Genomic DNA, 23,248 nt, shown 5'->3' on the forward strand with positions numbered 1-23,248 from the left:
TTCTCTGTATGTAGCACATTTTTGTCACTTTGACCAGGAAAACTTTAGCAGTTCTTCAGCCATTTAAACACAAGAAGAAATCCCTGTCAAGCTATGCATTGCTAGTGAAACCATTTGGTGCTTTTTGCTTCAGTCTACAGGGTATAGTAGGCCCTAGAATTGTGCAGCAGAGGCAACGGTCTTCAAATCTGTTGGGAGTGTTGATTTCTGCTTTCACCCTCCTGCTGTTTACAAGTAAAAGTCAAGTAATACAGCCCCCAGGCTGACTTTCAGGGGACTTCTTTACAGGGTTGGAAGCAATGCTTGAGAGTCTGTGCGTTTGAGAGACTAAGCACTAAATCTAATTTGTTGCTTCAATCAGATTGTTTGTATGAAAGTTATCCATCGTGAGACACACTCACTGCTGAAGTATGTAAAAATAATACATGATACTGCTCTGGATGGCAAGAGCCCTCTAACGTGAAAAATTAAAAATGCCCTTTACTCCTCTGCCTGTGCACAGCCTTTAGGTTCCAAAGAAATGTAACATTTCCTTGGGAAGATAGAAATAAAGCATAACAGACAATTTTCAGAGAATCAATAACTTAGGTAGTTTATTCAAAAGAAAGATTGCTTTCTCTGCATGATTGATAGAACAGCTGGGAATTAGAAACCCACTTCCTCTACTCTTAAGTCTTTTCCACTCTATTTTCTGTTACCTTCAAATGACAACTAGTCTTTTTGATTTAGGATTTTCGGAAATGACTGCAATAAGATTTTGGTTTAAATGAAAGATGCTGCATCCTTAGATAGTAAGATGAATGAGAGCTTTCCTTTTCACACATTATTTCTGCAATTAGTTGAGAATATTACTTTCAATACAGCTAACAACGCTGACATAACCTTGTGTTATATACACTGATGCGCTCCATGTCTTTGTCAAGCACGGTTTCTCACCTTGCCTGATGCTATCTGTTTAGTTACTGTGTTCAAAGGTGCAAATATACCCTGGCTTCTTCAACATTGCTTACCTGTATTCACAGCAGCAGCTCACAGACCTTGCTGCAAGCAGAATCTAACCCAGCCAACCACGAAGAAAGAGACAAGCAAACGAATTTACAGTCAATAAATACATGCTGTTTCTCTTCACTAAGGATGAGGTCAGAACAATCTCATGAATGCATCCTGCTTCTTGCTTCTGGTTGCTGAGAGCTATTTAATCATTTTAGCATTTAAAGATAACAGGAACAAATCTTTTGGCAACTTCATCCTGGTAATGCTAAGTCTTTAAACGTTTCTGCTGTCTTTCATCTTCACACCCAGATCTTCCAAAACATATTTAGATATGTTCATATCTCAAGATTGTGAGATGCACAGCATTTGAAGTGAGATTAAACTGTGTTGTGAAAATTGTAAGGCGTGAAAATGCATGAATTCAGGATTAACTGGGGTGGAATGAGGTATTTTTATATATTTTATTAAGTAAGTACTGGAAAAAAACCCATGTAGATCATAGGAAATCTCCATGAATAGTGATTTTCAACTGAATTTTGTTGTGAAGCCTTTCCAGAAAGTTTTTTTTATCCTATTGTATGCTTGAATTAAAAAAAGGTGGTAAATGTCACCATTCTAGAATTCCCAGCACTCACACTTTGAACTAATTATATTAGATTTTAAAACATTGAGCAGTTGTTTTCCTGAACCTATTTTTATTTATCCACCTAAAGAATATTTTCACTCTATTCTGAGCACTATAGTGTAATTCCCCACCCGAGCAGGAGAGTCAGACTTTCTATTGAGAGGCAGAGCCCATTACTTCAGAGAGTGCTTAAATAAATCTTCTTGATTTACAGCTGTTTTGATCTCTGAAGTTTCCACCAAGCAGAACCTTTTAAAAAATGGGATTGTTTACATTTGAGTTTGATTCAACCTGTGTGGTACTGGCAGCAGCAGAAATGCTCATTTTTGGCAGAGCCTCTGCCTTCAGCATTTTCTCCCTCACTCAGTTTTTCCATTCTTATGCAGATCCATCCTTAAATATCTCTTACTTACGTATTTAATTGTACTGTTCTGTGTTTAAATATGCTAAAGTGGGGGTTGAATTTTGTAGGCATATTTTTTAGCAAAACATGCAAGAGACAGAGGTAATGCATGATCTCTGCTTAAATGACAGCAGTAGAATGAAGTACACTCTAGGGCTAACCACACACAAACTTTTGTGTCCACTTATTCCCTGAGCTGTGCAGTTGTAGAAGCTTCTCCCTGTCTTGTGAGGTCTTTCAGTATCCAAAACTAGGTAAAATGGCTGCAGAGCTTTTCTTTGACTAGATTAGATACCAGGTCCATAGTTCAGCTGATGAGTTTTGTCCTCAAAGTATCACAGTATCACAGTATCACAGTATCACTTAGGTTGGAAAGGACCTCGAGGATCATCGAGTCCAACCTGACACCGCAGACCCCATGACTAGACCATGGCACCAAGTGCCACGTCCAATCTCCCCTTGAACGCCTCCAGGGTCGATGACTCAACCACCTCCCTGGGCAACCCATTCCAATGCCGAATGACTCGCTCGGTGAAGAACTTCCTCCTCACCTCGAGTCTGAACCTCCCCTGGCGCAGCTTGAGACTGTGTCCCCTTGTTCTGGTGCTGGTTGCCTGGGAGAAGAGGCCAACTCCCTCCTGGCTACAACCACCCTTCAGGTAGTTGTAGAGGGCAATAAGGTCACCCCTGAGCCTCCTCTTCTCCAGGCTAAACAATCCCAGCTCCCTCAGCCTCTCCTCATAGGGCTTGTGTTCAAGGCCTCTCACCAGCCTTGTTGCCCTTCTCTGGACACGCTCAAGTGTCTCAATGTCCTTCTTAAACTGAGGAGCCCAGAACTGGACACAGTACTCAAGGTGCGGCCTAACCAGAGCAGAGTACAGGGGCACTATGACCTCCCTGCTCCTGCTGGCCACACTATTCCTAATGCAGGCCAGAATGCTATTGGCCCTCCTGGCCACCTGAGCACACTGCTGGCTCATATTCAGGTGGCTGTCGATCAGCACACCCAGGTCCCTCTCTGTCTGGGAGCTCTCCAGCCACTCCGACCCCAGCCTATACCTCTGCATGGGATTGCCATAGCCAAAGTGCAGCACTCGGCACTTGGACTTGTTGAAAGCCATCCCATTGGACTCTGCCCATCTTTCCAGTCGGTCGAGGTCCCTCTGCAGAGCCTTTCTCCCCTCTAATTGACTAACATCTGCCCCTAACTTTGTGTCATCTGCAAACTTGCTGATGACTGACTCTACCCCTTCATCCAGATCATCAACGAATATGTTGAAGAGGACAGGGCCCAGCACTGATCCCTGGGGGACACCACTGGTGACTGGCCTCCAGCTGGATGCGGCACCGTTCACGACCACTCTCTGGGCCCGGCCCTCCAGCCAGTTCCTAACCCAGCACAGAGTGTAGTGGTCCAATCCACAGGCTGACAGCTTAGTCAGCAGTTTGCTGTGGGGGACGGTGTCAAAGGCCTTGCTGAAGTCTAGGTAGACCACATCCACAGGCCTCCCCACATCCACCAGGCGGGTCACCTGATCATAGAAAGAGATCAGGTTGGAGAGGCAGGATCTGCCCTTCCTGAATCCATGTTGGCTGGACCTGAGCCCTTGGCCATCCTTCAGGTGCGCAGTTATTGCTGCCAGGATAATCTGCTCCATCACTTTCCCTGGCACTGAGGTCAGGCTGACTGGCCTGTAGTTTCCAGGTTCCTCCATCCGACCCTTCTTGTGGATGGGGACCACGTTGGCCAGTTTCCAGTCATCTGGGACCTCACCAGTGAGCCAGGACTGGAGGAAAATGATGGAGAGTGGCCTAGCTAGCACATCCGCCAGCTCTCTCAGCACCCTAGGATGGATCCCATCTGGTCCCATGGACTTGTGGATATCCAAGTGGCTCAGCAGGTCCCAAACTAACTCCTCATGGATTTCCAGGGTATTACTCTGCTCCCCGACCCCAACGCCCAGCTCCGGAGACCACTCGTCCTGAACTCCTGCCTTGCTGTTAAACATTGAGGTAAAGAAGGTGTTCAGGACCTCAGCTTTATCCTCATCCTCAGTAACTGTGTTCCCCTCCAGGTCCACTAGGGAGTTCAGGTTCTTCCTGCCCTTCTTCTTATTGTTAATATATTTATAAAAATGCTTTTTATTATCTTTGACTGAGGTGGCCAGCTTCAGTTCCAGCTGGGCCTTAGCCTCCCTAATTTTATTCCTACATAATCTAACAGCTTCCTTGAACATACCTCGAGAAGCCTTCCCCTCCTTCCAAAGGTGATACAGCCTCCTCTTCCCCCTTAAATCCTCCAGGAGCTGCTTGCTCATCCAGGCTGGTCGCCTTCCCCGCCGGCTTGCCTTCCGGCACATGGGAACCGCCAATTCCTGTGCCTTCAAGAGCTCCTGTTTGAAGTAGGTCCAACCCTCCTGAACCCCTTGGTTCATGAGGGCTGGTACCCAGGGGACTTTGCAGACAAGTTTTTTAAATAGGCGAAGTATACTCTCCTCTTGCAGTATTCAAAGGCACAGAGTAGTCTGTGGAATTGTGGTGTAACTATGAGCTCATGGAGTTTGTGAACCAATATTCTTGGTGTTATCAAGAAGGACAGTATGTGTCTTTTCCCCTAAAGTCAAGAGTAGCCTTCTTCCCTCTTTTCATTCTGCTGTTATAAGAAGGAAGGGAGGGTGTTAATTCCTTCTGCACAGGGTAAATTACTTCTTTCGATGACCACCCTTTCTGGGTCGGAATGAAGCTCTATTTCTTGTGCAGGCTCCTGGTCATGCACGTATTTTCCTGGGTTTAGGGTAGGAAAGGATTTTGTGACGTGTTTTCTCCCAACTACTTGTTCATTTTGTTGTGTTGTCCTGCAAACGCATCTTTAGGAGAGGCTTGGGGTACCAGCCTTTATCACATGCACGTTTTCAGGAACACCTAAGGTGGGGAAGGCAGCTTAATAATGCTTTATTGGTAACATAGTAAATTTGTATACTAGTGGTCCTAAGAGATCATAGGAGAGGGTAGAGGAGATCTTCATCACAGGACAGTGTGAAGTAAATGCAGCTCTAAACGGAGCCGTTTTAGGTCAGTCATCATGGGAAACCTGCATAAGGTTGTGTCTCACTCAGGTTCCAGGTTCCCTCTCTGGCCAGGCAGTGTTGGTGTGATTAAAAACCATGCCATATTCTGTGTGCATACAAGTACATGGTCAGTTAGAGTTACCCTGCCACTGTGATAGGTGTGCAATTCAGCTGTTAATGGGCAAACCTGAAATTTCAGTAACAGTAACCTCTTTTTAACTAGTGTACTTCCTCAGTGTGTTGCAGGCTGTAACTGATACCTGCTCAGTATCATTTTCTGCTGAGAGTAAACCTTCAGCAGCTTTAAAGTACTTTAAAACTAACATTTCTGCAACAGAACTTGACTGCTAAATTGTGACTCAGTTTACTGCTTCTGAACAGCCATCTCTGCTTGGTAGAAGTTATATGCCTGATTTAAGTGAGAAATTTGCCAGTGCCTTACATAGTTTGTCCTAATGTGTCTCACAACACAGCCTAGGTCAAGAGTAAGTTTTAGGCCCATTCTCATAAAGCCACACCAAATCCTTGTTTAGAAGTTACACTGGAAATGGCAATACTGCTCCTATGCCATCTACACTCTTCCTATGAAAATAATTTGAACTAGGATTTCTCTAGAAGAGAAAAAGTTAGAAAGCTTCAGAATGTTTGGAGGTGATTTACTGCATTCTTTGGAATTCTGCTGCAAGATTCTTTGCCATCCCACTTTCTACATTTCTCTCTTGCCTACCTGCCTACCTTTCTCTCTTCCCTACCTTTCTGTGGCTAGTGAAAGTACAGTTTCATGTGCCAGCAGTTCCTTGTAAATCTGTAAGAGCTTGGAACTGGTATATTTCTAAAACAAATGGATTTGAATGCTCAAGGACTAATAGTGTTTCTTCTTCGTACATAGAAAGCTAGAAATCAGAGACAGATCATCCAGCATCCTCCACTCTACATGCAAGATTATTGTTTTAAGCAAATATTCGTCTTTGTCTCTGTTCTGTGTTGGCTTTATCCATCTTGCATAGGTGCCTTGACAGAGCCCATCTGAAATGCATTTGTTTTGTATACTCATCTATTTCAGCTTTTCACTGCTTGGCAAAAACTGTTATGTAATTAACTCTGGATATTTTTTGTCTTCTAATTTTTTCTGGTGTTAATTAGGCCAGTCTCCCCTTCTATTCAGCAAGGACATATTTTGTACTAATTAATATTTACAGCATAAAGAGAAACTGCTTAGAGGCTCTACTGGCTCAGTGCCTAATTACCGCCTACATATTCTTGGTTAAGTGGGACATGAGGAATGTCTTTTCAAGCACAGAAATGTCCAGTACTGTTATTATTAAAGGAACCATTTTCCCTCTTCAGTTGTCCACCAGAATCACAATAACATTCAGTTATATTGTATCTTCTAACTCAAGATCTTTCTTCATGTTGCCTTTTGAAAATGGTGTTTGCCCTTTCTTCAGATGAAAAGCTATCACAGACTAAAGTGCAGCAGCAGGGCAGACCTAAGAAAGCTGCTGCTTCACAGGGAAAATGAAATAGGAAATGTATTTTAATAAAGATTTCATACCAAAAAAATACATTAGCACTGGTGGAACCATCAAAGTGCAGGGTTGTGGTGTGGTGTTTCCCCCTCCAGAGCTTCTCTATCAATATTCTATATTTGATGTGGATACTGGAAAATGTGTAAGAAATTATCAAGATGGCTTGTAGGAGTGCCTGTCAAACTGAAGATGAGGGGTGGTTACCCACATAGGCAAGAGGTGTAAGTAAGAAGTGTTTTCTAAAAGTAATGTAGCTATGTTTAAGATAGTACGTGCCAGGATAATTAGAGATATGAAAGATCAGATTAACTTGGAGCAGAAAGATTAGGCAGAATAGTTTAACACTCAAGAGTGCTAATTTATAGCTTTATCACTGGATTCTTTGGTATTAATTAGTCTTGGCCAGTACACCTCTATCGTGTTGGTCCAATGATCTCTTTCTGTTCCTATGATTTTATCATTGGCAGCAACATCATTGTTATTTCTACAAACTTTATTAAGTGCTATAAGCAAGCTGATACCCTTACACATTGTGTTTAGTCTAAATTTATGTTACATCAAGGATTTGATTGTATTTGGTAACTAAAGCAAATAAAAGACGAATGTAAAACTCACCGAAAGCTTTCTCACTGAAACTTAGGATGCTTTTGTTGGGTAAGATCAGGGATAACTCTCTTGGCTCTACAGAAGGATGATTGTCCAATTAAGAAGGGAATGTTCTTATTTGTATAGTTCTGTTAGCAGAAAGCAGATTTACTGTATGCAGTGTGATTTGAGCTGTGTGGTTTGTTCACTTGGCAAATGCTTGTAGCCTGTCCTGACATTGTGCTTTGCAACAAAGTGAAGAAAATCCTTTGTTTTTTGTTAGGCATGATTTCTTATGTATCAGGCTATCACCACCTTCTATGAAGTGCCCTAGATTCCTAGCTTCTGTGACTTCCTGGGGATCTTTAATAGGCTGTGCTGATGGAGACTCCTACTAGTCTGAGCTGTGAGCTAAGCAGGGGTTGGAGGATATGGTAAATTACATTATATTCAAAATTGTTCTTTCCCACTTTTCTTTGATGAGGAAGATAATCCCATCTTGATAGGAAGGGTCAACATAATACCAGGAATACATTTTCCTCTTCTGTGCTTAGCCAAGAGATGCTGCTATAAAAACATTCTCTCTTGTAATGCAGGCACACTACTGATGACAGTGAAAGCTGCAGCACTGATCTTTGCAGATGTTCATCTGTCATGGTTACTGGGTTCCAGCTTTCCCTAGGGCTGTCACTTCCACAAAGCCTTTTAATAGATCCTACACAAGCATTTTTTGCCCAGGGAACACCTTGCAGTTCATTGCACCCATTTGGTGCTGCTGTATGACGTGTAATAGTGAAGGTGAGGTAGAATGATTTTGTGTGTTGACAGACCCCCTCAGCCTGGGTACTTGGTGTCAGGAAGAGAGGGTAAGGGGTAAACAGGCATTTTAAGGCAAGACAGGAATGAACATTGCAGGAGATGGGAAGGAAAAGGGCTGGGAGCATGGCAGCAGCAATGAACTAAGCTTTTTGTGGCACAGTTGGGTCCACCATCACTTTACAAGTCCTGGTAGTTTGCAGCACTTGTCAGGGCTGTTCCCTACAGGTCTTGTGGGGTGAAAATTTCAATAATCCTATAGTATTAAAATGCTTTATGCAAAAGTATCCTGAAGCAGGCTGCATAGATAAAATAGCTGACTTCTGACATCTGAGTTAAAATAGAAAATGGATGTAGTGAACAGTGTCTTTCCTCTATTGTCTCTAAGTAATCTGCTGTAAAATTATGTGCTGGCTCAGTTCAAGGTAGACCACTGCCCACAACTCTTCCACTGAGAACAGGACAGGCATTGCACTATCCACATCATCTCTGGGTGAAACAAGGCTGTCCTACCCCTACTGACAGAATTTGGAGACTCTCTCAGTAAGTACTTAATAAATATAGATGAAAACACTCCTCACACTTCTAATTTTTCTACAAGATCCAAAGCATTTAAATTTAAATCTGCGGTTCCAAGGATGTATCCCCACTTGCCGAGTGTAAAATAGGCCTTCTGTTTAATAGTCACTCCAGGGATATAGTGAGCAAACTAAGATTAAAGACATGATTTTAAAATAAGATAGGAGGTTCCTGAGGATTGTGCTTTGTAGACATAGTTGGAAGCATGTGCTCTAATCTACTGAGACAGTTTTATTACATATGAAAGATATCTTAAAGATGTGATTTAGGACAATGAACACACATTTTCTATAAACATGTTTCATCCAGTAAAGACAAGATATTATCTTGATTCAATGAATTTGTTATCATGACAATAATATAGGAAAGAGATAACACTGGAGGAGAAAGCCAGAAGAATTGCTACAGTCCAGAGGTGAATTATTTTATATACCAATGAATTTCTTTTCATGCAGACTTGATTTGCTAATTGGCTGAGTATAAATAAGTGTTGATTTGCAATCCCTGCAGCATAAATAGCACATTTCTTCATCAGTCAGCAATACTTTTATTACTATAATTATACTCAGAGGCAATAGGATTTTAGGCATCTGATTTTATCCAGATGATAATTATATATTTATTACCCAAGATTCTACTGTTTATTTTGAAACAAGGCATTCCTACGCATGCTCATGCGTGCAGGAACGCTCATGGCCTACCAGGAGCTACAAGTGCACACTATATCAAAGAAGTGTGGTGTGTTTGTGTAGTTTTTCAAATGGATTGAGTGGATTACAGCTACTTCCTAGACAGACAAAATATTTTATTATTGTTAATGGTATCTGTTCATTGTGGCATACTGAAGTAAAGTGGGAGCAACTGCAAAACTGTCTTTTTTTAGCTCATACTGTCAGACATAAATAAAAGTACCAGTGTTGCAGACTATGCTCTGGTTACTCCATCTTTCCCACTCACCAGAGATTGTCAGCATCTTACAGCAGAAAGGAAGTTAGGATACAATACTTTTAGTATAAGCAAAGAGAGAAAAAAGCCCTTCTGCTTGAAAATCTGCAGCTAACTTTAAAGGCATAGATCTGCATCTAACTTTAAAGGCATAGCCTAAAACTGTCACAGGCTCTGGTAAGAATTCAAGTATTAGAAAGGAATTTTAAAGCTCAGAAAGAATATAATATTCTCTTCAAAATTCTTCTGAAATTAGCCTAGCATGATCTGGGCTTTTCTCCACCATGGAACTGACATCAGTATCCAGTTAGCAAATACTTAGTGGCTTCAGTTGCAAGCTTCAGCTTATTTAAGCAATTACTTCAGAGAGTACCCTGGGTAGCAGCCCTTAAGAACAAAGGGGTCCAGCACTGTTGGACCTACTTCAAACAGAAGCTCTTGAAGGCACAGGAACAGGCTCTGCCCATGTGCCAAAAGATGAGCCAGTGGGGAAGGTGACTGGCCTCGATGGGCAAGCAGCTCTTGAAGGAAATAAGGGGGAAAAAGAGGGTGTATCACCTTTGGAAAGGGGGGGAAGCAACTCGTGATACATTTAAGGATGTTGTTAGATCATGTAGGAGAAAAATTAGAAAGGCAAAAGCCAAGTTAGGACTTAAACTGGCCACTTCTGTGGAAGACAATAAAAAGCAAGAAGAGCCTCCACTCTTTATTGGGCTGGGAGGGGAATATTGTAACTAAAGATGAAGAAAAGGCTGAGGTACTGAATACTTTCTTTGCCTCCATTTTCAGCAGTAAGGCAGGAGGACTTCAGGATAACTGTCCTCCTGAACTAGTAGATGGAGTCAGGGAGCAGTATAATCACTCTGAAATCCATGAGGAAGTAATTAGGGACTTGATGAGCCACTTGAATCCCTACAAGTCCAGGGAACCAGATGGGATCTATCCTAGGGTACTGACAGAGCTGGCAGATGAGCTGGCCAAGCCACTCTCTGTCATTTACCACCAGTCCTGGCTCACTGGAGAGGTCCCAGATGACTGGAAGCTGGCCGATGTGATGGCCATCCACAAGAAGGGCTGGATGGAGGAACCTGCAAACTCCAGGCCTGTTAGCCTGACCTCAGTGCCAGGCAAGCTTATAGAGCAGATCATCATGGGGGCAATCACAACACCCCTGCGGGATGGCCAAGGGATCAGGCCCAGCCAGCATGGATTTAGGAAGGACAGGTGCTGCCACACCAACCTGGTCTCCTTCTATGATCAGGTGACCGCCTGGTGGATGTGGGGAAGGCTGTGGATGTAGTCTACCTGGACTTCAGCAAGGCCATTGACACTGTCCCCCACAGCAAACTCCTGGCCAAGCTGTGAGCCCGTGGCTTGGACTGCAGCACTCTGTGCTAGGTTAGGAACTGGGGAACTGGCTGGAGCACTGAGCCCAGAGAGTGGTGGTGAATGGTGCCACATCCAGCTGGCAGCCAGTCACTAGTGGTATCCCCCAGGGATCAGTGCTGGGCCCCAGCCTGTTCAATGTATTTATTGATGATCTGGATGAGGGGATTGAGTCCATCATCAGTAAATTTGCAGATGATGCCAAGCTGGGGGAAGTTGTTGATCTGTTAGAGGGTAGGAGAGCTCTGTAGAGGGACCTCGACAGGCTGGACAGATGGGCAGAGTCCAAGGGCATGAGATGTGCCAGGTTCTACACATTGGCCACAACAACCCCATGCAGTGCTACAGGCTGGGGTCAGAGTGGCTGGCAAGCAGCCAGGCAGAGAGGGACCTGGGGGTACTGGTTGATAGTAGGCCGAACATGAGCCAGCAGTGTGCCCAGGTGGCCAAGAAGGCCAACGGCATCCTGGCCTGTATCAGGAATAGTGTGGCCAGCAGGAGCAGGGAAGTCTTTCTGCCCTGTACTCAGCACTGGTTAGGCCACACCTTGAGTACTGTGTCCAGTTCTGGGCCTTTCAATTTAAGAAGGACATCGAGACACTTGAATGTGTCCAGAGAAGGGCAACAAGGCTGGTGAAAGGCCTCAAGCACAGGCCCTGTGAGGAGAGGCTGAGGGAGCTGGGGTTATTTAGCCTCAAGAAGAGGAGGCTCAGGGGAGACCTTATTGCTCTCTCAACCCTCCGGGAAGGGGTTGGTCTCTTCTCCCAGGGAACCAGCACCAGAACAAGAGGACACAGTCTCAAGCTGCACCAGGGGAGGTTTAGTCTTGAGGTTAGGAGAAAGTTCTTCACAGAAAGACTGATTGGCCATTGGAATGTGCTGCCCAGGGAGGTGGTGGAGTCACCGTCCCTGGAGGTGTTCAAGAGGGGATTGGATGTAGCACTTGAAGCTATGGTTTAGTTGATTAGATGGTGTTAGGTAATAGGTTGGACTTGATGATCTTGAAGGTCTTTTCCAACCTTGCTGATTCTATGGTTCAGTTGGAGCCTTTCAGCTTCTTCAACTGCCCTCATCAAAAACACAGTGCACTCCATGCCCCTCACAGAAGTAGTCTGTCTCCCTCAATAGCATCTGGTGCTTGAAGAGCTGTCCTGTGCCTCTTCCAAGGAATTCTGTGCCAGATGGAAGGATCTGCGAAATGGATCACTCTCACCACTTGTTATTGGACTTGAACACGAATATAATCTAAATGAAGACAGCATTAAACACTTTGCATAGTGTACCTTTTAGCTCATTTAGCCTTTTGCTAATTGGACGAACTCTTTGCATCAAGATTTTTGTCATACAACTAATTACTGCCGACTCTTTTATTGCTTTTTATTGCTTCAGGCAATAATTGGCAACAGAAAGTTGCCAGTTACTAGAAGAATTACAACAGCAAATCATCAAGTCAGACAATCGTTTTTCTGTAGTTTTTTGCTTTCCCTTTTTTTCTTTTTCAACTAAAAAAGAAAAAAAAGGGAAAAAAAAAAAAGGGTGGAGATTGTAAAAGATCTCCAGATGTTATTTTGTTCATGTCCCTTGTCAAAAGAAAAATATCCTGAGCAGGCTGGCCCGAACAGGTAGTATTGCTTAAGTACTGATAATTAGAAGGACTTCCTGACATATCCCAAACAGCGGTAAGCACTCTCCACTAACCATGTGTGGTAATTTGAGCCATTCTGCTAACCCAAGAGCAGCATGATCCAAAGTGGAGCTGATGGCTCTGTTTCAGGGCTGTTCACATACTTATACAGTGAGACAAGCAGCCTACACAGACCCAAGTTGATTAGATATCTGGGGTTGTGCTTGCACATTTAGTAACAAGGAGGACAGCTCTGCAGGTAGTAAAGGTATTCTGTGCCTAAAGTTGAGTACAAAGCAAATTGTGTTGGGGAATGATTCACAAAGTTCAAGTCTTCATTAAAAAATTACATAGTTAAGGATCTTCTCTTGGTAGGATAAGACTTTGTCATCTGATTTTATCATGGAAAAATCTTTTCATTCACTGAAGATGAAAATGATGTGGAGACAATAGGCATTGTTACTGTCAAGTAGCATTTTTCCTTATTAAATAGATAATGTTTTAAAACCAGAAGTGATGGGAATGCACTTAGCGAAAAAAGAAAAACTTATCTCAGTATCCAGTGAAAGCTAAAGCCAAGGGGTGTTAGCTTAGCAGTTTTGTACAGTTTTATGCAGTCTGTTCGTGGACTGTAATGCTGAGATGCTCACATCTTATAACATGTGCTTTTCTTTTAAAGCTTTTTCTTGTTTAAGTATCTGTCTGACTGCATACAAGGCAAATGATTGGTGACTTCCTGATTTGATGAACAATTATAAGCCTCATCTGTGAATAATGTATTCTGTCAGGCATTTGTGAAGTACCTTCTCTATAAGTGCCTTTTAAACTTTATTTCTCTCTATCATGTTGAAAGTTCTGCTGCAACCTCATGATGGTGGGGATTGCACTCCTTGGGTCAAGGCTGTAATAGAAGTGTGTCAATCTCTACATAAACTTTATCATTGAAGTTGAACCCACATATTCTGCTGTTGAGAGCACTGCCTCACTAGTGCTGTGCAGCAGGGGTGGATCTCCTCTGTGGGGATGCTTTGCCTAATTCATCTGAGGGGTCTGTACATCCTTCTTTACTCGGAGGGCATGTTGCTGACTCCTGTTCAACATCTTGTCCACAAGGACCTGAAAGTCCTTATTTACAAAGCTACTTTCCAGTCAGTTCCCAGTCTGTGCTGCTGGATGGGGCTGGCAGGACTTTGCATTTCTCCCTGAAGTGAACTTTGTGATAGTCCTCTTCCGTCAATTCTCCATCCTAACACATTCCAAACCAGAGAGCAGAACCCGACTAGAAACTCTTGGGGATGGTAAAAGACGGATGTGTCTGTTCTTGTCCCACCTATCTGAACATGTTAGAGCATGAAGGTTTGCAATTGGAAACAGAATATGAATTCACAGAAACATCAATAGATGAGTTCCCTCCATAATTATTACCAAGAAAGAAATGGTGGTAAAACCTGTTCCCTGATTGGTGATGGGCTTCTTCACACAGTTACTTGCATCTAAAAGTTTGTTGCTACATTAAATACATTTGAATTGCTGGAAAACAGAGATGCTACAAAACAAAGAGGAGAATTCTATACAGTTTTTAGTCTTACACTTGGTAGGGTTTTTAGTGAAAGATAAAAAAAATGTATTAGTTGAAGAAATTTGCTTAAAGCATCCCTTTTTATAAAAGAGTGCATTTACAAAACTGTGATCAAAATAGTTATTAACACTGTGTATGGTTTTATATCTGAGAAATCAAGAATCTGATACTTGGGGTTTACTCCACTTTATAGTCAATATTCAAATGTGGTTTGTCTTAAATATTTATGCAGTATATTTAATGCACTCAAAAATGACAAATGGTTCAAACTTTGAAGTATGAGGAGCCAAACTATGCCACAGGAGGAGTGGAGTTTCCTTCCTCCAGCATGTATACATGCAATTTGAAAACTTTACTTCAGGCAACTTTGAAGCACTCTGCTGAATACACATTTGTAGCAGGGGTTCAGAAGATTGAACTAGAAAATATTTCTTCATTAACAATTGTATTTGCCTAAGAGAGTGAGTATGATAGGTACAGCTTGGGAATAGACTCAATAAACTCATTCAGTCACAGCTGACATTTAGAGCTCTTAACTTTTAAGTGAACTGGCAGTATCTGTGAGCCATGTACAGTGTGTGTCATCCATCTGTTCCTTCATTCTATACCTTCCAATGGACTAAGCAACAGGATCTGGCAGACCTATTTAATTTTTCTAATGTGCTCTGTCCTCCACTTGTTAAATCTGGTCATTTAAAATGCAAATGAGATTAATCTTATGTTGACTGTCACTGCAGTTTACAGAACTTCTCTTTTCATCTCACTTATGCTTCATCAGTTATTAAGACTCTTAAATATGGATGTTTAATTGATTTTCTCTATCTTGAGGTGTAGCAAATAACACAGAGACTTGCAATGTGCAGTGCTATCCCTGTCAGTGACCACAAGGAAGAATGGAAAGGGAACTTTTGCATGTTCCATGGTTCTTTATTTGTTTTATCTCTATCCTGTTATTGAGGTATTTCAAATTCTGCTGAGTTAGAAGTCAGTTCAGTGCTTTCAATGATATTTTCTACATATTAGTAGTCTGTGGAAGTTCTAACAACAAAGCAATAGAATAATCATTCCCCTTAAGAATTCTCATTTTTAATAAACTAAGCCACTGTGTGTCTGAATTTATCACTACCTGTTGTAGAACTTTCTTTGCTACACCAAAACATCTTTGGAACCAAGTAGCCTGGCATTCAAATTTCCTTATGTTTGCAGAGTATAGTGTCAGAAACGTATGAACTATTTGGCTTATGGGTGTCCCTGGATTTTGAAAGTTACCTTTCTGAATTTGAGCAGCCATTTCCTGATCAAAATATACTGGAGCCCCATAAAGCCCTTCCGTGAGTCTATTTCTGTATGTGATACATTTTGGGATCCTCTCATCTGATGTAGTAGTGGTGAATTTTAGCAACTATTTTAAGTTTCTTGTAGATTGTGCCAATCTGGTACTCTGTTACTCAGCACAGAATCACAGAAAACATCTGCTTGGAAGAGACCACAAAGATTATCCAGCCCAACCCTCAACCCAGCACTGAAGGGTCAACACTAAATCATGTCCCTGTGCACCAGGTCTATTCACTGCTTAAACACCTCCAGGGATGGTGACCTCACCACTGGCCTGGGCAGGCCATTGCAATGTTTGACAACCCTTTTCAGTGAAGAAATATTTGCCAATGTTCAGCCTGAACCTCCCCTGGTACAGCTTGAAACCATTTCCTCTGGTTCTGTCACTTGCCACGAAGGAGAAGAGTTTGGCCCCTTCCTTGCTCTAACCTCCCTTTAGGTGATTGTAGAAACCAATGAGGTCTCCCTCAGTCTTCTCTTCTCCAGACTGAACAACCCCATTACAATAAATGCTGAGAGCTCCTTATGTTGTACAAAAGGATACTTAAACCCCCTTTATTTTAAACATGTATGTCAGGTCAAATTCTTATGTGGGGTTTGTTAGGAATAATTTGTGAAATTGTATCACCTCAGTGTTTATCCTTTGTATGTAACTGTCTAGTTTTTTGCCTTCTCTCCTATTGCAAACAATTCTGGTTTCGGATAAGGAATGAATATTAATGAAGGAATCCTTGTGAAATAATCATAGAATCATAGAATTGTTATGGTTGAAAGGGACCTCAAGGGTCATCTAGTTCCAACCCCACTGCCATGGGCAGGGACTCCTCACACCTCACACTAGATCAGGTTGCTCAGAGCCACATCCATCCTGGCCTTAAAAACCTCCAGGGATGTGGCTTCCACCACCTCCCTGTGCAGCCTGTTCCAGTGTCTCACCACACTCATGGTGAAGAATTTATTCCTAACATCCAATCTGAATCTACCCTTTTCTACTTTTTCCCCCACTCCCCCTAGTCCTATCACTGTCTGACACCCTAAAATGTCCCTCACCTGCTTTGATGTAGGCCCCCTTCAGATACTGGAAGGCTACAATTAGGTCTCCTCAGAGCCTTCTCTTCTCCAGACTGAACATCCCCAACTCCCCCAGTCTGTCCTCATAGGAGAGGTGCTCCAGCCCTCTAATCATCCTCATGGCCCTTCTCTGAACACGTTCCAGCACCTCCAGATCCTTCCTGTAATAGGGTCTCCACAACTGGACACAGTACTCCAGGTGAGGTCTCACCAGAGTGGAGCAGAGGGGGAGAATTGTGAAAAGTTGACTTTATTCTTACTATAATTAATCTCTTAACCTGTTTAATATATAAGCACATACACCTGATATATTTCACCATAAATTCAGCTGTCATGCAATCACTGTTCATACATGCACCTCAGGAGGCTGGAGTGCTTTCCCTCCCCTGACTGGTATACGAGACAGATTTATCACTTTTTAATGTTGTGGAATCTGATCCCTACTTGTATTTATGAAATTTGATTATTAGTTAGATAGAAGAATTCATGGACTGTTTTGTTGTGGATTTGTTTGCTTGGGGTTTTTTGTTTGTTTTTCTTCAATGAATCTTGAAATTTTGAGAGTTTGACCATGAAATCCCACAGCTCTGTAAACCTGAACTCTAAAAAATATTATTTTCAGATTTTAAGGTAACAAACCAGGTAGTAGTGCATCGTTTCATAGTTTCATAGTTTCATTCAGGGTTGGAAGGGACCACAAGGATCATCTAGTTCCAACCCCCCTGCCATGGGCAGGGACACCCCACACTAGATCAGGCTGGACAGAGCCTCATCCAGCCTGCTCTTAAACACCCCCAGGGACGGGGCCTCGACCACCTCCCTGGACAACCCATTCCACAGTTTCACCACTCTCATGGTGAAGAACCTCCTCCTCACATCCAGCCTGAATCTCCCCACCTCCAGCTTCATTCCATTCCCCCTAGTCCTGTCACTACCTGAGATCCTGAGAAGTCCTTCCCCAGCCTTCCTGTAGGCCCCCTTCAGATACTGGAAGGCCACAATTAGGTCACTTCGGAGCCTTCTCTTCTCCAGACTGAACAGCCCCAACTCCTTCAGTCTGTCCTCATAGGAGAGGTGCTCCAGCCCTCTGATCATCCTTGTGGCCCTTCTCTGGACACGTTCCAGCACCTCCACATCCCTCTTGTAATAGGGGCTCCAGAACTGGACACAGTACTCCAGGTGGGGTCTCACCAGGGCTGAGTAGAGGGGGAGGATCACCTCCCTCGACCTGCTAGCCACACTTCTCCTGATGCAGCCCAGGAGCTGATTGTCTTTGCGGGCTGCAAGAGCACATTGAGAGCTCATGTTGAGCTTTTTGTCCACCAGCACCCCCAAGTCTCTCTCCTCAGGGCTACTTTCCAGCCAGTCACTGCCCAGCCTGGATTTGTGCCTGGGATTGCCTTGACCCAGATGCAGGACCCTGCACTTCCTCTTATTGAACTTCATGAGGTTGGCTTGTGCCCACCTCTCCAGCCTGTCAAGGTCCCTCTGGATGGCCTCCCTTCCCTCCAGCGTGTCTGCTGCACCACACAGCTTGGTGTCATCAGCAAACTTGCTGAGGGTGCACTCAATGCCACTGTCCATGTCCCCCACAAAGATGTTGAATAAGACAGGTCCCAGGACTGATCCCTGAGGGACTCCGCTTGTCACTGGCCTCCACTGGGACATGGAGCCATTGACAGCCACTCTTTGGGTGCGGCCATCAAGCCAGTTCCTTATCCATCTAGTGGTCCACCCATCAAACCCATGTGTCACCAGTTTGGAGACCAGGATGTGGTGCGGGACAGTGTCGAAGGCTTTGCTCAGGTCCAGGTAAATGACATCAGTTGCTCGCCCCTCATCTATTCATTTTGTCACCTGCTCATAGAAGGCCACCAGGTTGGTCAGGCATGATCTATAAACAGTGGGTGCTGGTAGAACCTCACTCATGCAGTGCTTCAGCTTTATAACACTGTTCATAAGAACTATTTTTCTTTGCTTAGCAGGTTAAGAAATGGAAAATTAACTGCTAGCAATTGCCATTATAAATAGCCTCAGGGTGCTTGATAATATTAATCTTCTGGAGCTGGTGTGTGGTGAGATCATTCACAAATCAGTATGTAGCCTTATTTTGAGGTTTATTTTCTATTTTCTATCAGTAATATAATCCAGGCTTTTCAGTCCAAAACAGCACTTCTTGGGTGGTAAAACTCAATAGGTATTTAGTCTCATGCCTTATAAAGCTACTAGAGGCAAGTTATAATTGTCCTGAAATACAATGCCTGTCATGACTTATTACAGCTTATGTATTATCTATTGTGTAAATACAATATTGGTTCCTTTAAACACATACTGAAGTCACAGCAGAAAGTAACATCGCAGTGCCAATGCTATGGCTTAGAAAATTGTAGTGTCCATGGTACCTTTCTCAGAACATTGTCAATTAAGGATATTGAAAGATTGCTTCTACTGGGGGATTTGACTTTAGAGCTCCTGGTATTTATTGAATGCAGAATATGAATAGAATAGAATAGATTTAACCAGGTTGGAAAAGACCATAGAGATCATCAAGTCCAACCTATCGCCCAACGCCATCTAATCAATGGCACCAAGTGCCTCATCCAGTCTCTTCTTAAACACTTCCAATGATGGTGACTCCACCTCCTCCCTGGGCAGCCCACTCCAATATGAATTTAATTGTCGCGTCAATAATGTCCATATGATGATAGCTGCAGAAACAAGGATTTCTCTGCAGGGCTGCTTAAATTCATTACTTCCCTAAATACATCCTAATGACCTGGGGTGAACACAGAAATGTTTTGGGAAAGTTGATTTTGCCTTAATTACATTTTATTTTATAAATAACTCTGCATTTTAAAATATCTTCTTTCTGATATTTTAGTTGCATTTTAGAGAGAAAAACCTTCCCAATTTGCCATCTTAAACATCACTGCACAATTAATAATCCTGCTAAGTAATATTTATGACCATCTTGTGCAGCCACTTTATTTTTTCAGTTTGTTTTTTTAAACAAATTAATTCCAGTGTCTATTTATAAAGCTTTGAGATTGGTCACAATATAGAAAAAGTAGCATTGACACTTCAAATTTCCATCCTTCTAATAGAATCATATAAAGTGCATTGAAAACATTTGAAAACGATGGAAATAAAAGCCAGATGTTCTAGTATCGATAAGAATAATACAACTATAGACTGGTTAGGGTTGGAAGGGACCACCAAAGGTTATCTGGTCCAGCTTCCTCTGCGGTAAGTAGGGACATCGTCAACTAGATCAGGTTGCCCAGAGCCCTGTCAAGCCTCACCTCGAGTATCAACAGGGATGGGCTCTCAACCACCTCCCTGGGTAACCTCTTCCAGCGCTCCACCACCTTCATGGTATAGAACTTGTTCCTGACATCCAAATCTATTCTTCTCTATTTTGAAACCATTGCCCTTTGTCCTATCACTACGGTAAACAGTTTCTCCCCATCCTCCTTGTAGGCCCCCTTCAGGTACTGGGAGGTCATATGTAGTATATTCATTGGAGGTTTTCAGGAGACTTGATGGGGTGCTTGGTGCCATGGGTTAGTTGTTTAGGTGGGTTGGATTGGTTGATGGGTTGGACGCGATGATCTTGAAGGTCTCTTCCAACCTGGTTTATTCTATGTATTCTATGTACATTCATTACTGATATGGAATGTTTCATTAGTGGGTTTGAACCTAATAAGTGTCAGTATCAAAGCAAGGTCAGTGTCTTGAAAACATAGCTTTTGGGTTCTTGGACAAAGCTGAACTTGTTGCTTATCTTGTCCAGGATATTGGTAAAGAAAGCAAAGAATTGTAAGCCATTTCAGAAATGTCAGGCAAGTGGAAGGCAGGAAGCTTTTTTTCTGATGCATATTTTTGTTATTCTATACATTTCATGTAAAAATAATTGACAACACCAGCGCTTTAAGAAGAGTGGAGTAACTGAGGCATGAAGACAAGAATATTATTTCAGGTGAAGTTTAGGCTAAACAGTTCAGGAAATCCTTTCTGCTAATGTCAGATCTGGTTAAAGGAAAGGATCTGTGGAAGTAATCAGATCAGTGGGAAACAATCAGAAAGCTGTAACTGAGAGCATAAGGACTTTTAAGTTACATCTTTGGACTGTAGCAAGTCCACAGTCGGTCTTGAGCACAGGACAGCCTGTGTTTTGTTAATGGACCTTGAAGGGAATGTGCAGCTCTGTTTGAGAGTAGGTTTGTTTGACTGGGAGAATGGAATCTCACTTTGAGCATATGAAAAAGGGTATTCAACAGCAAAAGTCAATGCAAAAGTTCCTAACAGTAAGCTTCAAGTAAATAATAGACAGCTAATCTCACTGGTTGCTGTGAAGGAGACATTGTGACTGAGGACATCTAGGAGTGTTGAAAGATGAGGCTGTGGCACATACAGACTGCTGCAGACATGGTTCTGCTTACTGCATAGACAGTAGATTTATGGAAGCAGAGCATGCAGGGTAAAAGCTGAGGCCAAGAGCAGGCACAAGGGAATAACATTTGTTGAAGACAAAAGAGATACTGAGTCAAAAGAGGAATTAGTGGAAATGGAAGTTTGAGATTACTTCTTTTGTCCGGAAGAAACTTTTAAAGCATGTCCATGAAAAGCCAAACCACACATTCATCTAATCAGTACAGGCTGAGGAGATGAACAATGTGAAATCATTGCCCATGTAAAAAGATACATGCAGTTCTAAATGCAGCTGTGGACTTGGAAGCAAACACTGAGACTAGAAGTGTGTGTGGGGGGAAGTGAGTTAAAGAAGAAGAGTGAAAGTTGTGCTTTCTAGTTGAAGCTCCAGGAGATTCACTCTTAAGTAACACCTGACTTCTTTCAAAAGCTACACTAGTTTTGAAGGCTTAAATAGAGCCGTGCTTCTTTTCTTTTAAACCAAACCAATCTGTGGCAGAACAGCTCTGCAAGCTGTAGGAGCTGGGCTCACACAGTGGGTGCTCAGATTCCTATCTGTGCCATGCAGTGTTCTCACTTGAGTAACTATACATGGGAGCTATTGCCTTAGTAACTGTGGATGTCAAGACCAGAACCTAGCAAAATTAAGCTACTCTTTCCCTTAGACACAAATGTTGCTATTACAGTTTGTACAAAAAAGGAAATTAACACTCAATTTAAAAATTCACATCTAGTTTGTGGCCATGATCTGTAATGATTAATTGCTGTCAAAATTACTATCAAATTGGAAACTACTTAATGTTCTGCTTGCTTTTCGGTGATGCTTATATTCAGGGAATAATCCAACCATTTTAATGTCCTCTAAATGATTCTTGAGTTTCTTCTAAGTATTATTACCACTTAACATATTTTAAAATGTGGAAGTGAATGATATTTGTATTTACTCAATAGTCAGACTAATGATTCTTGCATCACTTCCAAATACTTGCAATGGTAGTATTTAGCTAAATATCCAGCTTTTATAGGGAAAGCTGAAAAAAAAAGCACTCCCCATGCAGGCAATCTACAAGACACTAGTATCACCTCATTTTTCTTACTGTCTTGGAAGAATGGGAATCCCCTTTCTTATGAAAAGGACTGGTGCCCATTACTGTGAAAGTAGCCCTGGTCACTTGTTCTCAGCCCAGTGATTTCATTTTGCTTTGGATGACCCAAATTTCCAAGCGAGGAGTAAGTGATGTAGCCAACTCTTGCACATCATGTTTAGTCATGCCTTTGGAAACTGCCACAAATACTTTCTTAATCAAATGCCTATTACAAGAAGATACTAGGAAAAGCTGAACTTCTCTTTGCAGATCGTCCTAGTCATATTTAAAGTTGCAAGTAGACACAAGATGGGTTTTGTATGCTTTGAAAGGCAGCTTTGGTAACAATTTTATTGAAGGTGTTAAAGGCTGTAAAACAGACTCCTCTGTTATGCAACTCAAGCGACAACATACCTGAAGAGTAAGTTTAACACTGAATGCTGATCTCATAACAAGAGATATGTTTATAGCTGGCAAAATATTTCAGCTGTTTTATTTTTAATAAAACATCTTGATTATGGAGTACAATTAGTCCATCTGCTAAAGCAAGACATTCCTGTATTTCTTTATCCTTTTTATTCCATTTCTTTCTGTGTCTTTTGAAAATGTTTTCAAATCCCCATTTCTCTAAAAGAAGAAATCACTTTTGGGGGTTGTTTTACAAGAGTTATATCACTGAGATGTATTTTTGGTTTGGATGCCTTTGTATATAGACAGGCTATTGTGTTACATGGTTTGGGCTGATATTAACTGGCAAAAGAAAGAGAAGCCTTTTGGCAAACCCCGATTTTTATGTAAGAGAACATCTGTGAGCTCTGTCTTTGTGGTGTATCTGGACTTCCGTAGCATAAAAGGAAACTAGAATGTAAAAGCAAGCACATCTGGCACTTTGCAATTGTATTGGTTATACATTTGGAGATTAAGGATAAGGGTCTACTGGTGAGCCCTTAGGAATGGTACTAACTGCTTCATTTCTTTGCTTTGTTTAAGCTCCAAGGCCAGAGATAGGCCCTCTTCTGCCTTCCTATCACTGGGCTTATACTTGAAGGCTTTTTCTGTTATGTTTTTGTTTGGTTTTGTGTGGGTTGTTTGATTGGGGGTTTTGTTTGGTTTAGTTTTGTTGACTTTTTTTTTGCTGTTTTTTTTAAACTGGCTGTTTGCCCCCTGCTATGTTGTGACCGTTTGAGGCTGTGC

The 23,248-nt window shown here is 42.3% G+C and overlaps 1 protein-coding gene across 3 annotated transcripts in view; it reads left to right on the forward strand.

The window, feature by feature from the left end:
- CRPPA (CDP-L-ribitol pyrophosphorylase A) overlaps window positions 1–23,248 on the forward strand; it is a 111,872-nt gene that overhangs the window by 73,006 nt on the left and 15,618 nt on the right. The window lies entirely within an intron of this gene.

This window comes from Melanerpes formicivorus, unplaced genomic scaffold (assembly GCF_026170545.1).
Source record: "Melanerpes formicivorus ecotype bairdi unplaced genomic scaffold, bMelFor1.0.p_v2 SCAF_23, whole genome shotgun sequence".
In the NCBI taxonomy this organism is placed as follows: domain Eukaryota; kingdom Metazoa; phylum Chordata; class Aves; order Piciformes; family Picidae; genus Melanerpes; species Melanerpes formicivorus.